The 17,307-nt window shown below is 35.4% G+C and overlaps 1 non-coding gene across 1 annotated transcript; it reads right to left on the bottom strand.

Moving 5' to 3' along the window:
* Positions 1-7,907: 7,907 nt before the first annotated feature.
* On the bottom strand, positions 7,908-8,014 carry LOC141635366 (small nucleolar RNA R71). Its single transcript, XR_012540060.1, has one exon. It is a non-coding gene; the product is annotated as a small nucleolar RNA R71 (small nucleolar RNA).
* Positions 8,015-17,307: the final 9,293 nt, after the last annotated feature.

The raw sequence follows: 17,307 nt of genomic DNA, 5'->3' as shown, positions 1-17,307 counted from the left end.
AGAAAAAGAGGTTTTGTACTGTTGAAGCGGTCGATCGACTGGCATCATAGGTCGATCGATTGAGGTTCGAGAAAAAGAAATCAAATTCGCATAATTCAAATCCTTATCTTTTGGCGATTTTTGCTCCCATGTTTTATTCTTATCTTATGGGGAGTTAGTTGATTACCTTTATACCTGGAGATTGTGAGATTTGTGCTTGCTATAGCACCGTTTCATTTGTTTTTGAGCAAGAAGTTGGATGTTGCCATATGGTTCCGTTTCGGTACTAGCTTGATCACTTGTACCTCCACTTTTCCATAAATGTTTTGCCTCTTCTTACCCATACCTCACATATCCACATATATACCTCGGCATGTGTCATGGTCTCTTGTTGGTTGGAATGCGTATGTACGGTCATAGAGATTGCTTTCATATTATATTGCAGGCATGTTCTTATAGGTCGTAGTTAGGTGAGTGTCACTACAAATGAATTCTTTCTATCTTTACATTATTCACCTGTGCTTATTTGAGTGATATGAGCGACCCGCGAGAGTCCATTTTGATAAGTCTCTATAGTCAACGGTTCAGCAGTTTTTAATGACTACATAACTCGTTTGCATGATTCATTTGCTAGTTGATTGTTGGTTATTGCATTAAAATGGTTTAGGCTTTACAGTTTGCAATTCGCTCTGAGATTGAACTCGTTCCATTAGATCGAGTCTTATTCTTGCTTGGGGACAAGCAAGGGTTTGGTTTGGGGAAGTTTGATGCGTGTCTTTTATATGATGCTTTATTGCAGAAATGTGAAGAATTCGACGGAAATCAAGCTAAATCCATCCCCGAGTATCCTGCATTGCATATGACGTGAAGTATTGACTCGAGGAATGAGCTTGGTGCGTATTTCAAAGCCTAAAAGATAAATCCACGAGATTATAGAAGTCAAGTAGCAGCTAAAGCAGTCGATCGACCACTACCTTCAGTCGATCGACCAACATGCGGGTTCCAGAAACTATTGTACACTGCATAGCAGTCGATCGACCGGTAATCTCAGTCGATCGACCACCCCGCTACTCAGACGAGAATTAAAAGATCGAGGAAAGCAAGCCCATTATGTTTAGTTTTTGATAATAAGTTGTTACGTATGTTTGCTATATAACGTAACCTAGAACATCAGATAAAGGCATCCAGTTTTGATCCGACTTTTGTCTAAGTTTTACAAAGTAACATTCAGTTTTGTTCATTAGATAATTAGGGTTCACAGTTTTATACAATTTTATCTTCGTTTGGTTTCTGATTCTTCCTCTGCAATCTCGGTATTCTTCTGCTCTTAATTTAGTTCTCTTTATTATCATTCGTAGGAGAGAATTGCTAGTTAGTTTCCCGAAACCAATCTACCGCTTTATGTTAATTGTTTGTTCTACTACTTTAAGCATGAATTCTTCTGTTTATTTTGTTAGTTTTATTGATGTTATCACCCTTAGCATGAGTAGCTAAATTAATTGTGCTAGGATGTAAGGGAATTATAGCGTAGGCGGCGTAGTATTATTTTGGACTGAAATCGCGTGTCAGTCGATCGACCGCCATACCTGGTCGATCGACTGACCACGTGAGGTTACCTTTCGTTTTAATTGATTTTAATGTCGTATTTAACGAATCGAATGCATGCGACCAGTTAGGTGCTTAATTTATGACTGACCCATTAGATCGAAAGATAGGAAAAGTTGTTAGATCGCCAATTAAAATGACTAAACTGTGCTGAGATCGAAAGATAGGTAAAGTTTAGATTATTAGTCACTTTTCAGGACGAGAGTCAGTATTAGTGATATTAGGGACTTATAGCGAGATCGAAAGATGATATCTGTTAAGAGTGGACCGAGAGGACCTCTTGTTTTCCCGCCTCATGTGATTGATTTAGACCTACTTAGTATGCTGCCGCCGAAACTATAACGAACCGACCATCCTAGTACCCCTTCTTTATCTGTTTAATCCGTCTTTTTAGTTTATTATCTTTATTTACTCTTAGTTATAGACTAATTCAACTCAACCCCTACACTCGTTACCTTAGACTAGAATTAGACAGCTAGAAATTACGTCTGCCTCCTTGTGGTTCGACCCTGTTACCACTAGCCTAGGTTAGTCTTAATAGGAAATTATAAATCTTATTTTTGGTACTCACAACGACGGGTATCAGGTGTGATCGGGAATTGTATCGGTAATTAATAATAATATAATATGGAAATAATAATATATAAAGTTAATAATAATTATATTAATAATAATAATAAGTTATGGCAATAATAAATTAGTAAATATTGTATGAGAAAATCATACTTATGGTAAGACTAATACATGTAATAATAATAATAATAATAATAATAATAATAATAATAATAATAATAATAATAATAATAATAATAATAATAATAATAATAATAATAATAATAATAATAATAATAATAATAATAATAATAATAATAATAATAATAATAATAATAATAATAATAATAATAATAATAATAATAATATAATGGCAATATAATAACGGTAATTCCTATACTAATTAGAATAAGGTAAATTATAATAGTTTCCTAATTGACCTCGCATTCTCTCTAATCTTACACTATAAATACTGTGTTACATCTGAAAAATAAATCACAAATTAATAGGAGGAGCTTTAGGAGACGAAAGAAGAAGGAATTAACAAAAACCAATTAATCGACTCGAGGTAATTACTCATCCTAAATCGGTTTTATACTTAATTATGCAAGCATCTTTAAGACGACCGTATGACATCTGTAGACCACCATAGGACTCGAGATTTGGACCTAGAGCAACCTTGGACTGCCGAGATTCAGACCTGACCTTATTTGACCATCGTTGACCGTGATAGGGTGGTGTTTGGGGCGATTAAAGATGGCGGGTTTAGGGTAATGCGGGTTTGGTCGTGGGGGATTGGAATGGGTAATTGAACCCTTAATCGCCCTCGTCTTGACCTGGGTATAGAGGGGTTGTGACGGGGGAAGGTGGTCGGTCATAATGGTGGTGTTTCTATGGCGGTTTGTGTCGGTGGTGGCGGAAAACAGGGGAGAGTAGAGGAGTTTGTCGTGGCTGTTTTAAGACAGGCTTAGTGGTCGTGTTTGTGACTGTACCGGGGATTGGGTACCACCACCGGAACCACCGTGGTTCAAAGGTAACAATGGTGGTAGCTGGAAGTGGTAAGGTTGGGTGTGGTTGTCGGGGTCGGCTTGTTTTGGGACACGGGTTGAGGGGGAATACTGTTGGTGTCGTGTGTTAGGGCGTGGGTTTGTGGGTAATGGGTGGTGGTTTATCTGGTGGTTAAGGCGTCGTGGAGGACATTGGGTTGCAGGCTGGTGGTGTCAAGGCTGGGTGGTGGTCGTGGTGGCTTGTGGTGTCGTTGTGGGGGGTGTTTATGGGGTTGTTTGGACACGGTTTTAAACCGTATATGGGAAGGGTGGTTTTGTGTTGTAATAGGGTTTGAATTGGTTATTGTGGGAGACTCGGGTTTTAGTAATCGAGTTCTTAATATCGTAAATATTTAATAGTTATAACAAATAATTAGTTTGAATAATTAAATAAAAGGAAATAAATAAATAAATAAATAATTGAATTGAATTGAATTATAATATTTTGATTAGGTGACGGTTGTGAAGAATTATAATCGGATCGGATTGCTTTATTTATTGGATTGCTTGAGCTACTAAATTGGAATCGCTTATCAGGTAGGAATTTCCTACTCAACTCGGGTTTTATTGTTCAGTGAATGAATGTTTAATTGTGACGATTTATGAGGTTAAGGTTAATATTGTGATTTATTAATGGTAATAGAGTAATTGTACACTAAGATGTTGGTTGAGCAGTAAGATGGGATTGTCATTGAGTATTTGATTGTTGGAAAGTTGATTATTCAGTTGAGCATAACACGGAGGGTGTTACTGTCAGTTGTGCATAGCGTGCAATCGTTACTGCCAGATGAGCAGAGTAAGTAATTACTACTGGCAGAGATAGTTGTGCATAGTAAGTAATTACTACTGCCAGGTGAGCATGGTACGCAAGTACTACTGCCAGTTGAGCATAGCACGGTGTTAAGGGAGTTGTGCTACTGCCAGTGACGTAAGTGAGTTGTACGGATGAAGTGATGAGAATACGAAGGATGTCTATTTTGGTTGGATTATTATTGTTGTTTTGTTTATTCCTACTCAACCTCGCGGTTGACTGTGTATTCGTGAACACCTGCGGTGAACCGTTTTATGGGGAGCAGATTTGACAGGTACTAAAGATTAGCTGACTCGGGAGCATTGGGATGAGAGCTCAATTTGGACCATAGTTGAAGTCTAGATCATATAGAACAATTATATCATTTTATTTCCGCTGCAAGTTGTATTTATTTTATATTAAGTTTAGTTGGTTAATTTGTAATAAACATGTAATCATTAAGTTTTAATTTAAAGTACTTTGGTGAGTTGGACTTTGTTATTCACTACCTCGAGAAACTGAGATGGTAACTCTCTCATTTACTCGGGAATGTCTAGCTAAAGGCTCCGGAATAAATGGGGGTGTTACAGACCCTACTTCCACTAACTTATGTTAGTAGTCTTAGGTATTATTTTTAGTACTAAAACGACAGTATCAATATTTTATCTTATTTATTTAGTTTTTGATTGATAATTTTATATTTAAACAATGTTTAGGTGCATTAATTGTAGTTCTAAGTGAAAACAATTAAGATGAATGTCAATTTGATCTTATTTACATCATCATTAAACTAGTTCATTATCGGGTCATCCATCAGGTTGAGTCAATATCGAGTCACGGGTTAGAAAAAATAATGATGTTATCGGTTATCGGTTCTGGTCGGGTTTGGGTATGGCCGGTTTCGGTTCACCCTATTTGTCGGTTCTATCTGGTCGGGTTTCACCGGGGGAGGGGGTGGGTGGGTTTCAAGTCGGGCTACTCGGGTCGGGTTAGCTTTTGCCAGCTCTAAAAATAAGTATTGGTTCAAGTATCACAAAATTGAGTAAGGATTCTCTCAATTTCTCAAAAAGAAATAGAGGTCCATGACTTTTTAATGGTCTGGATTTAAACTATCCGATTAGATGATTGTAAATTTACTTACAAAAGAAAAGGTAATGAGTACATTTGTAATATCACAAAATCTCACTTTAGATGGACACTATCCGTCTAAAGTTGTAGACGAGTCAAATATGTCACCACTTTCATAATAAGACAAACAACAAGTGGGATGGTGGAGTTTTCTTATTATGAAAGTGGTGACATATTTGACCCGTCTACATCTTTGGACGGATATATATCAATACTATATATATATTCCAAAAACCAAGGGACTTCTATGTAATTAAATAAATATATACAAATTAATTATACTATAATGTTTTTCATCGATAACACTGTGTGATGGACCTGAACAAGGGATTTCAATGTAAATATTATACAGTTTTGGCTGAAGTATAAATTTAGAGAACACTGGAATATAATGAGTTTCCTTAAAATAAACAGGCCCCACTTATGGTATTAATTAGTATGAAGATGTTAATTATTTAACATACACAAATATAATATAAGTATGTTATATTTTGAAAACTATTAAAAGGTAAATCAATCAATCAATCAAGTGATAAGTGCATAATTTACATACTTTTACCCCTCATTTTAGCTCGGTTTCTATTGTTCGTCGTACTTTAATTAGTATATATTTGATCTAATCTTGTGTTCTAGGTGTATTGTTGTGTTTGTTACGGTTTTGTAGGAATCTAAGCATTTAGAGGCTTTTTCCTATCATTTTATACACCAAGTTCACTAAGGTAATCAAGACCAAGTGTTGGACTAAGCATGGAGCATTGGATTGGGTTTTGCATGGAGAACTTGATGGATTAATATGTATAATGCAAATGTTGACAACAACCAAAGTCAAAGCCCAATGATCAAACCCAAGTCAAGGTGGAAAGCATAAGATTCCAACATGCTTAGGATGCTTTTTGGGAGCTCTAAAGATGATAGATGGAGCATTTACCCGGGTGCATTAAGGGTCATTAATCACGCACTTAGGATTCCTCAAGAAATTAAGTGAGGAATTAAGAGAAATCACCCAGAAACACACGACCCCGATCGGGGCCATGCAACCCCGATCGGGGCCGTAGTCATCTTGAATGTTTACATTTCTTCTTCCTCTCCTATAAATAGGAGAGGTGTTCCAAGGTCCTAGGCATCCAATTTTACGTCCAAGTTTTAGTTTACATTAGCCTTAAGCATTATAATTCTCTCAATAGTTTTCATATTAGTTTACAAATTAGTTAATCTTGTAGTTCTTCAAACATTTGGTTCTAAGTTATTTCAAGCTTTTGGTTATACATTGTTCTTCCACACAAGTTCTCTACTTTTAAGGTATTTTTACTTATAGTTTATATCTCTACATTTCTATTTCATTTTACACATAGTTTATAATTAAATAATTTGTTTAGATTACTTTAGTTTAGTTCTTCCACATGTTAAATCGATTAGTTTATATAAACCATACAATTATGTTCACCATTTCTCTCAATTTAGTTTGCAATTTACACTTTAGTATGAGTAGCTAAATTTCCTAGTCTAAGGGCTAGGGGAGCCATGCATAAATTTAATATATAAACATGATAAAATAAGTTAATAATAATATTGTTCATACTACTTCTATCACATGCTTGCATCGTCACGTTTAATCGTTGTTTAAGGCCTTATTCAAATGATTAAGTTTGTTCATTCGTTCTATAAGTCGAGAGGCACGGAATTTAATTAGACAAAGCATGTATAGTAGGACGACCTAGTCATGGACGAGAGTTTCTCTAGGACCCGGTCGATGGTTGATGCTAATGCCGCAAGGTGGGTATCCTTAAACCTAAGCAATTGACAATGTTATTAGTACCGAATTTATCATAATCATATGTTTACTTTTGCATGTGTGACCCGAACCCCTTAGTCTCTCTTTTATTATATAATTTACACCATTATTGCTATTAATCATCAAACAACCAAACCAATACCAAATCGTAATCGACCTTGATAAAAATCTGCCCATAGCAATTCACGAAGTAATTCCCGTTTCCTTGTGTTCGACCCCTATTGCTACATTAACTTGTTGTCTAGGGTAATTATCTTTGCATAGGTACTCGATAAGCCTATCAAATTTTGGCGCCGTTGCCGGGGAAACGGTTTTATTGCTTGTTGAATTTTCGATTTTTATCTTGTTTTGCTTTGTCTTGGGGAACACTTGTTCCTTAAGACCGTTACTCATCACTTCTCTAGAAATTATTGTCTTATGCCCAGGTCCTCTCGTAGTGGAGAATTGCTTTCACCGGATTCCGAGCCCGAGAAAACATTTAGGAGAAGACGACGATTTTGGAAGGAAGTGAAAGAAGACACTTCTCCCATACAAGTTGAAAGTGCTAGAAAGTCTTACTTAGACGATCTAGAGGTTCTCGAAGAGGAGGAGGTTTCTTGTTCATCAACTCCACCACCACCACCACCATCTACTACCAAAAAGATGGTGAGACTTTCCGATCACTCAAAGCCCACCGCGGCTATGCTTCCGGCCGGAATCACAACCACTCAAATCACCGCACCGGACTTCGAGATCAAACCGGCTTTTATTAGCCTTGTAGAGAGAAAGCAATTTGGAGGAAGTCCTTTGGAGGATCCCAATTTGCATGTGCAAAACTTTTGTGACTATTGCTCCATGATCCAAGAAGCAAGGCGTCACCCAAGCCCAAATAAGGGAAATACTTTTCCCTTTCTCTTTGAAGGACAAGGCCAAGCTTTGGATCAATAGCTTTGACCGCACCACCTTGGGAATCACCAATTGGGAGACATTGGCTCTTGATTTTTATCAAAAGTTTTTTCCACCGGAGAAAACTCAAACTTTGAGGAGCCAAATTACCGGATTCCGTCAACAAGCTCTTAAGAGCTTATATGAAGCTTGGTAGAGGTACAAAGAGCTTCAAAGGCAATGCCCACATCATGGGCTAGATGATTGGTTTCTAGCAATAACATTCTACAATGGATGTTGTGCCGAGTCCCGAAGGATTCTTGATTCCGCCAACAATGGGCGGTTTGATCAAATTGACACCGATCTTGCTCATTCCACGATCGAATCTATGGCGATCCATGATGCACAATATGTCAATTCTCGAGTTGTGTCATCCAAAGGTAAAGAAGAATCCTCTAACAACTCCGTTTTGCTAACTCAAATTGCCTTGCTCCAACAACAATTGGCGGAGAGATATGCTAAGGATTCCATTCAACAACTCAATGTTGTGTCTTCAACGAGCCAAATCATCGTTTGTGATGGATGTGGAGGTGCGGGCCACTATGCCGCTCATTGCCGAGCTCCTATGGAAGAGGTAAATGCTTTTCAAGCTCTAAGACAAAGTTCATATCCGCCGGGTACATTTTCCAACACATATAACCCGAATTCAAAATTTCATCCAAACTTGTCTTACACTAGCAATAATGTGCTTAACCCCCAACCTCCACCACAACAAAATGCCTATGTTCCTCAACAACAAAGGCCCCCACAAAACAATTACCAACAAAATCCACCACAAAATGACCAACAAAACAATCAAGTAGTGGGTAAGCTCGAGGGCATGATCATCCAAATGCAAAGGGAATTGTTGGCTCAAATTCAAAAAAATGATCAAGTTCATAGTGTCGCGGTCAAGATGTTGGAACAACAAGTGGCTCAACTAGCCGCTTCTAGCTCTCATAGGAAGAATGGTCAACTACCTCCCCAAGGTGAGCAACCACATGAAACTGTTAATTCTATTTCCTTGAGAAGTGGTACAAACTATGATGAGCCATCCATGACTTTGGATGATGAGGTGGTTGTTAAAAAGGCTAAGCTTGGGGGAAATGATAAAAAGAAGGCTAGTGAAGAGCCTCTTGTTAAGGATCGTGTGCCATTTCCTCATCGATTGTTGATGCTAAAGAGGAAGAGCAAGCTTGATGCCAAAGATGCCCCATTGCCCGAAGATAATGACAAGGTGATTGTTGAAAAAGTCTCTCCTAATGCTAAGGAGAGTGATGCCGTTACGAAGAAGGTGAGTATTCCCAATGTGAGTGAGAAAGATGTGGAGGATGCTCCTCCAAAAGAAGTTGTTCAAGTACCATTTCCCCATCGTCTAGCAAAGCACAAGGAGGAAGGTAAGTTTGCTAAATTTTCGGAAGTTTGTAAGAATTTACAAGTCACCGTCCCGTTTATGGAATTGATTACCCAAGTCCCTTCCTATTCAAAGTTTATGAAGGAAATCCTCTCAAAGAAGCGATCCTTCGATGAGGTTGAGACCATTGATTTCACCGAAGAGTGTAGTGCACTCTTACAAAACAAGTCTCCCCTGAAACTTAAGGACCCCAGTAGCTATTCTATTCCTTGCACTATAGGCAAATATACCATTGTTAAGGCCCTTTGCGACCTAAGTGCTAGTGTAAGTGTCATGCCCTATTCCCTTTGTGAAAAACTTAACATGGGTGCTCAAAAATGCACAAGTATTACATTGCAAATGGCGGACCGTTCTTTAAAGCGACCTTTAGGTGTCTTAGAAGATGTTCCCGTCAAAGTCGGTAAGTTTTTCATACCCGTTGACTTTCTCATCCTTGATATGGCCGAGGACTCAAAAACCCCAATTATATTGGGTAGGCCATTTTTACGCACCGCGGGTGCGTTAATCGATGTGAAAAATGGAAGGTTGACGTTGGAAGTGGGCGATGACCGGGTCTCCTTTAGCAAAAACAACACCATTAGAAGCCCAATGTTACAAGAGTCTTGTTATTTATTTAGCACTGTGGACTCTTCTCTCGCCTCTACTACACTTGGCTCCTTACTAATGGATCCGTTAGAGGACGATATGGGTGTTGTTTATTTTGTAGGTGACGATGCTAAAGGCACCAATGCTAGGAGTGCCAAGAGGAAAAGGAAATTTTATTTGAACAATTTCAAATGGTTGTGGAATGCAAAGATAGCTATGAACTGGAGCTTGGTTGGTGGCAAGCTCAAGTACCAAACTTGAATCAAATAGCTTCTTACGTCGTGCGGGACGTTAAACCAGCACTTCTTGGGAGGCAACCCAAGCTTTTTATTGCTTTTATTTATTTTTATTTTTTAATTTTCTGCAATTTATTGTTTTTCGTAGATTAGTAATAAAAATACTCGACTTAACGATATTTCTTTTGTGATTTCTAGGTGAAAATGAAGAAAGGAGAAATTGGAGTGCACTTGACATGCAACCCCATGCAATAACCCCGTTCGGGGACGTGGTTTTTAAGAAACAATAAGGGAATTTAATCAATGCGGAAAAAAGGCAAAACCTGAAGAGGAGGTCAACCCCGATCAGGGTTGGTGGCCCCAATCGGGGTCGTGGTTCTGTGAAATTTTGGCCTTTCTTCCTTATGCGGGTAAAGAGTGAATCGTTTTTATCATTCTTATAGAAACCCGATGGTACCTTCTTCTCTTTCTCTACCATTTTTCTTCACTATTTTTCACTTTGATCACAAAGAAACATCTACATCCCCCCGAATTCATGCTAGCTTGGGGGCGATTGGCAAATCGAGTAAGTTTTAATTGCTTTGCATTTTAGTTTAGATCTTGCATCCCATTAAACATAACCTCTAGTCCTTCTTGTTTTGTGATTTGAGCCATTTTTATGGTTTGATTGGGTGATTTGATTAGTTGGCACATTGAGGACAATGTGATGTTTAGCTTGGGGGGAGATATTGCATTTGCATATAGCGTAGTTTGCATATAGTGTAGAAAATTTGAAAATTTTTGAGAGAAATTTTTGCTTTGTGCTTGCTTGTAGCCTACTTTCCTCTTTGCTTATCCTAATAGTAGCTTGTTGCTAATGATTTATTCTTTCATGTTGGGATATTAGATACATGGGGATGTCTTGACATAGTAGGTGGGAGATGAAGAATGAACCGAATGGGCTTGATCTTGACTTGTGGCAAGCTACAAAATGGTAAGGTAGAGCCTCTTTTTGACCGATGCATCCATATCCGGTCTCTCTTAGGTGAGTGTAGGTCTCCTTATGATGTGTGTTTTATCAAAACGCACAAGTATGGTTCTCATGTCATCTCTTGATAAGCATGCATTCATTTGTTATAGCATTTTTGGAGCCATTCACATAAATATAATTGCCTTCTTAACCCCTTCACAAACAATTTTCCCTAGCTACATTATAACTTACCTACCTTGTTGAGCTAGTAGCTTGTTTGGTCTTGTTTGGGTGCTCAATTGGGATTTGTTTCAAAGTTTGAATATCATGTGAGCTTGGTCTTAATGCTCTTGAAAAAGAAATAAAAGAAAAAAATGGAAAAAGATGAAAAAAAATGGTGAAGAAAAAAAAAATGAAAATGAAAAAAATGAATGAATGTGAAAAAGCATGAAAATAAAAGAAGAAGTATGAATTGAAAGGAAAAAAGAGAAGAAGAAAAGATGTGAGAAACTCTCATACATTATTCATATATTTTGGAGAGTTTTCTTATGATTTGAATTGCAAAATTGGGTTAGAATTAGGGATTGAGCATCCTTACATTTGGTTGTTGCTAGCTTGACATTAGCTCCACAATCCATAATTTATTTGTTCCCCCTTCTTACCCATTACATATTACCTTCTTCCTACCCATTTGGCTTCTTTATCATGCTTGCATTTGATTGTTTTGGCTTACTAGTTTTGATTGATTACCATATTAGATTGCGGGCACATTATTATAAGTCGAGGATAGTTGAGTGTTTATTCACAAAATTGTCCTTTCACATAAAAGGAGTTGAGTGCCCCGTGAGAGTCCATAAGTCAAAAGATCATGCAAGAGCTTAAAGGTTCATTCAAAGTTTTCTATGCTTCGCCGTCATGTAAATCTCATCCATGTTTTGCTTTATCCCTTGCCCATGTTGTTTCGGATTTTTAAATCATTATGCTTAGCTTGTTTGGGATATTGCATTTGATGGGATATGGTTTCTTGCTTGAGGACAAGCAAGGGTTTAGCTTGGGGGAGTTTGATAAGTGCATAATTTACATACTTTTACCCCTCATTTTAGCTCGGTTTCTATTGTTCGTCATACTTTAATTAGTATATATTTGAGCTAATATTGTGTTCTAGGTGTATTGTTGTGTTTGTTACGGTTTTGTAGGAATCTAAGCATTTAGAGGCTTATTCCTATCATTTTATACACCAAGTTCACTAAGCTAATCAAGACCAAGTGTTGGACTAAGCATGGAGCATTGGATTGGGTTTTGCATGGAGAAATTGATGGATTAATATGTATAATGCAAATGTTGACAACAACCAAAGTCAAAGCCTAATGATCAAACCCAAGTCAAGGTGGAAAGCATAAGATTCCAACATGCTTAGGATGCTTTTTGGGAGCTCTAAAGATGATAGATGGAGCATTTACCCGGGTGCATTAAGGGTCATTAATCACGCACTTAGGATTCCTCAAGAAATTAAGTGAGGAATTTAGAGAAATCACCCGGAAACACACGACCCCGATCGGGGCCATGCAACCCCGATCGGGGCCGCAGTCATCTTGAATGTTTAGGTTTCTTCTTCCTCTCCTATAAATAGGAGAGGTGTTCCAAGGTCTTAGGCATCCAATTTTACGTCCAAGTTTTAGTTTACAATAGCCTTAAGCATTATAATTCTCTCAATAGTTTTCATATTAGTTTACAAATTAGTTAATTTTGTAGTTCTTCAAACATTTGGTTCTAAGTTATTTCAAGCTTTTGGTTATTCATTGTTCTTCCATACAAGTTCTCTACTTTTAAGGTATTTTTACTTATAGTTTATATCTCTATATTTCTATTTCAGTTTACACATAGTTTATAATTAAATAATTTGTTTAGATTACTTTAGTTTAATTCTTCCACATGTTAAATCAATTAGTTTATATAAATCATACAATTATGTTCACCATTTCTCTCAATTTAGTTTGCAATTTACACTTTAGTATGAGTAGCTAAATTTCCTAGTCTAAGGGCTAGGGAAGCCATGCATAAATTTAATATATAAACATGATAAAATAAGTTAATAATAATATTGTTCATATTGCTTCTATCACATGCTTGCATCGTCACGTTTAATCGTTGTTTAAGGCCTTATTCAAATGATTAAGTTTGTTCATTCGTTCTATAAGTCGAGAGGCACGGAATTGAATTAGACAAAGCATGTATAGTAGGACGACCTAGTCATGGACGAGAGTTTCTCTAGGACCCGGTCTATGGTTGATGCTAATGCCGCAAGGTGGGTATCCTTAAACCTAAGCAATTGACAATGTTATTAGTACCGAATTTATCATAATCATATGTTTACTTTTGCATGTGTGACCCGAACCCCTTAGACTCTCTTTTATTATATAATTTACACCATTATTGCTATTAATCATCAAACAACCAAACCAATACCAAATCGTAATCGACCTTGATAAAAATCTACCCATAGCAATTCACGAAGTAATTCCCGTTTCCTTGTGTTCGACCCCTATTGTTACATTAACTTGTTGTCTAGGGTAATTATCTTTGCGTAGGTACGCGATAAGCCTATCATCAAGATTTCCAAAAAATATAATGTTTCATAGTTCATTAGATTTGTAATTTAATTAGTAAATAATAATGATTGCTCTTAAATAATATTTTAATCTAATATTTCAGATTTATTTAAATATAACTCTAATACAACTAGATAACAACTAATATGATGATAACCACCCATGTGAGAAGTAAAGTAACAATAATACCAACGGAAGTAGTGAAAGTCATAAAAGCAGCAACGAGAGTAGTGAAATTAATAATAATAAATGCGGGAGTAGTATAAAAGAAAAAATAATGATGGCGGGAGAGTGAAAGTAATAGTAGTCACAACACATGTAATGAAAGTAACAGTAAGAACAACGGAAAGAGTATGAAAAATTAATTAACAATTCAATTTTAGGAAAATATTAATTTATTTAAATATATGAGTTTAACAAAACTAACGGGTTAAGTAACCGAAGAAGTAGTGAACGTAATAGTATTAACAGGGTATGTAGTGAAAGTAATAATATTAACAGTGAGAGTGGTGAACGTATCTCATAATTTGTTGATTAATTTTATATCTCATCATAGTTTCAAGATATAAATTGTAAATGTATGTGTTAACCAAATTTAGTGAATCATATTTTATAGAAAATAAAATTTAAATGGTAAATAAAGGTAGCTCGGGTGTAGCCAGACACCAAACCTAGTATATATATATATATATATATATATATATATATATATATATATATATATATATATATATATATATATATATATATATATATATATATATATATATATATATATATATATATATAGAGAGAGAGAGAGAGAGAGAGAGTCGGGATCCGGTGAGAACTACTAAATATTTGAGGATAGTAACGAATTAAATATCAAACCATATACAAAACAATATCGCGAGGGAAATTGACAAACAAAACCCCCAAATTAAAGCACCAAAAATATTCGACAGTTTCTCTCTCTAAAAAACATATCAAACATACTGTCAAACATTTCAAACGAAAATCTCACATAAAATCTCTAAAATCTTGCTAAAATCATAAAATTTTATCTCCATTTCAACTTTCTTGATTAATTCGTTCACTACGTTGAATAATATCACTAGATTTCTCTCCAAAATCGTACAGGTAAATTCGTTGTTTTTTTTAAAAATTTCTGCGATTTTAGTTGAACTTATGTAGTATTAAATTGATTATGAATGTTAATTTTGTTTGAAATTAATGTATATATGTTGAATTCGATGAATTTCATAGGGATTAAATGAAAAAAATCGAACTGATAGTCGATGATTTGTGGTACTTTCATTTTCTTTTTTTAAAATTCTAAATATCTTAGTTATACATGATTTTAAACTTTTTTTGTGATTATATCGACAAATTGAACTAATTAGTATCATCGAATTTAGTTGTAGTTGTTTATTAGATGTTTTCTTCGTTTAATTGTGAAGATTAGGATTTAATATTGTTTAATTTTGAAAATTAGGGTTTCAGAAATAGAGTTTACTAACTGAGTAATGTGATATTGAATGTGATATTATTTCTTACTATGATATTCTTTCTTAAAATCACAAACTGGAAGTGTGATATTCTTGTTTATGGTTTTGATGTTATGCTATATTCTTTGTTAAAGGTTGTGATATTGGTGAAGTATAATATTCTTTGTTAATTCAATCACTATAACTAAATAGTATCACTAGTTTCTCTCAAATCTCATACAGGTCCATTCATCTTTCATAATTAGTTGTTTTCTGATTAAGTTCTTGTATCAGGGAACTACTGAATAATGATGCTCTACTTGTTGTCAAGAGGTATAACAATGTCAAGCTTGATTGGAAGCCTATGAAAAATGAGATTGTTGGCACTAATGTTGGGAGTGCATGAGTACTTTCAGCGGTATTTAATGCCTTTCCTAGAAATCTAATTGGATTTTATATAGGGTACATGTGTTGTCCTTCCTATCTTAAATTTGTTTGTTGACTGTTTTTTATTCACTACCTATAAATCATCCATTTAAGATGTGTTTTGTTTCAACTATCAAACCATATATTTACCCAGTCTTGCCAGTAAAATTTTCTCGAATTAGACTTGTAGATCTTTTGCTTATTTCACACTTCATTTTAGTTTTTTCCTTCGTTCATTATTAGTTTTGCCTGTATGTGTGAATAATCAACAAAGCACCTCAAGTGAGCATTGTTGATATTATTCATGTTGGCGTAGTATTCCCTGAGATTATGAATGACTTTGGTTTGTTGTTTAGCTCCTCTCATACTCTTTTGGGAGTCAGGGTAGCATTAGCGACATTGTTGAATTAATAAATGTTGTTTGCTCACTTTTGTTAGCCTGATGTTGTCTCATTCACTCGGCCTGAATAGGGATAACAATATTGATTAATGTCCATAAAATGTTACTTGTTTTACACTGACTGCGGACTTACCAAAAGTGGGAGTGTTTGTTAGGTGGGTATTTGATGTTGTTATCCTATTGAAAAGAATGATCTAAATTATACTAACTGAGTTTTATTTGCGTTTATTTATAGAGGAGTGCTTGTGGACACGACGATGATGATGATGGACAAGAGGTCAAGACACAAAAAAGACGATACAAAAGTAGTTGCAAGTCATAGGGGTAGAGGTAGAGATATAGGAAAGAACTTAAATGACTACTAAGAATATATTGATTGAAAGCTTTAATTGAAAAGGAATTGATGTAATGCTAGTAGGATAAGTAGTCTAATGTAGGTGGCATAACTAGTATTGCTGCCGGTATTTTGTGATATTGTTTAAGAGCAGTAATGATATTGTGTCATGTATGTAGTGATATTGTTCCTTGAACATCTTGTATGAACATAATATTTATAAATGTGATATTGTTTTTGAGTGTGATATTGTTTTACGTGAAGTGTGATATTCTTTGTTAAGGGTTCTACTACTTCATTATCAACAGGTTGGAAAAGGCATACCATGTTATTGTGATATTGTTATTAGCAAATGGTGATATTGTTAATTGCAATGTGTAATATTGTTAATGACACATTGTGATATTGTTAATTCAATCGTGTAATATTGTTATCCACATCATGCAATTTGTTTCTTATAACGTGTGATACTGTTTTCAATATCATGTGATACTGTCAAACCAATAGTGTGATATTGTTTACTACAACTTGAGATATTGTTAAAACAATCATGTGATATTGTTTACCAAAAAACGAAATACTTTAGAAACATATATTGCTTATTTAAAAACATAAAAAAATGGCAAATCTTGATACAACTATAAATATTGTTATTATGATTTTTTTCCGCCAAATCAAAAATGGAAAAAGAATACAAATTTAAAACCGCGTGGACGATATCTAAGAATACATATTTTGTCTTTATAAAAGAAACGAATAAAAAAACATGATTTGCTCAGTTGATGATATACTATAGACTTCGTCTCGCATGAACACATACTCTGAAGTAACCTCAGAAAGCGAAGAAATCTGTCCCAAAAAAACAAAGTACCAAACATCATCTTAGTACCATCTCTCAGACAAAAGACAATGTATAAAAATAAAAAAAAAATAAAAAAAAAAAAACATAAATGGAAGTTTTAATAAAATTTACTAATCTTGGGGACGTTATCCCCATATTGCTGTAAAGTAGCATACTCAACGAGTTATTAGGACAGCTAAGCTTATCAGTATGTGCTATTTGTTTACAATTAATTCAAAACCTTTTCAGCTT

Source organism: Silene latifolia, chromosome Y (genome assembly GCF_048544455.1).
Source record: "Silene latifolia isolate original U9 population chromosome Y, ASM4854445v1, whole genome shotgun sequence".
NCBI lineage: Eukaryota > Viridiplantae > Streptophyta > Magnoliopsida > Caryophyllales > Caryophyllaceae > Silene > Silene latifolia.
This window is presented reverse-complemented; position numbering and strand designations above follow the sequence as displayed.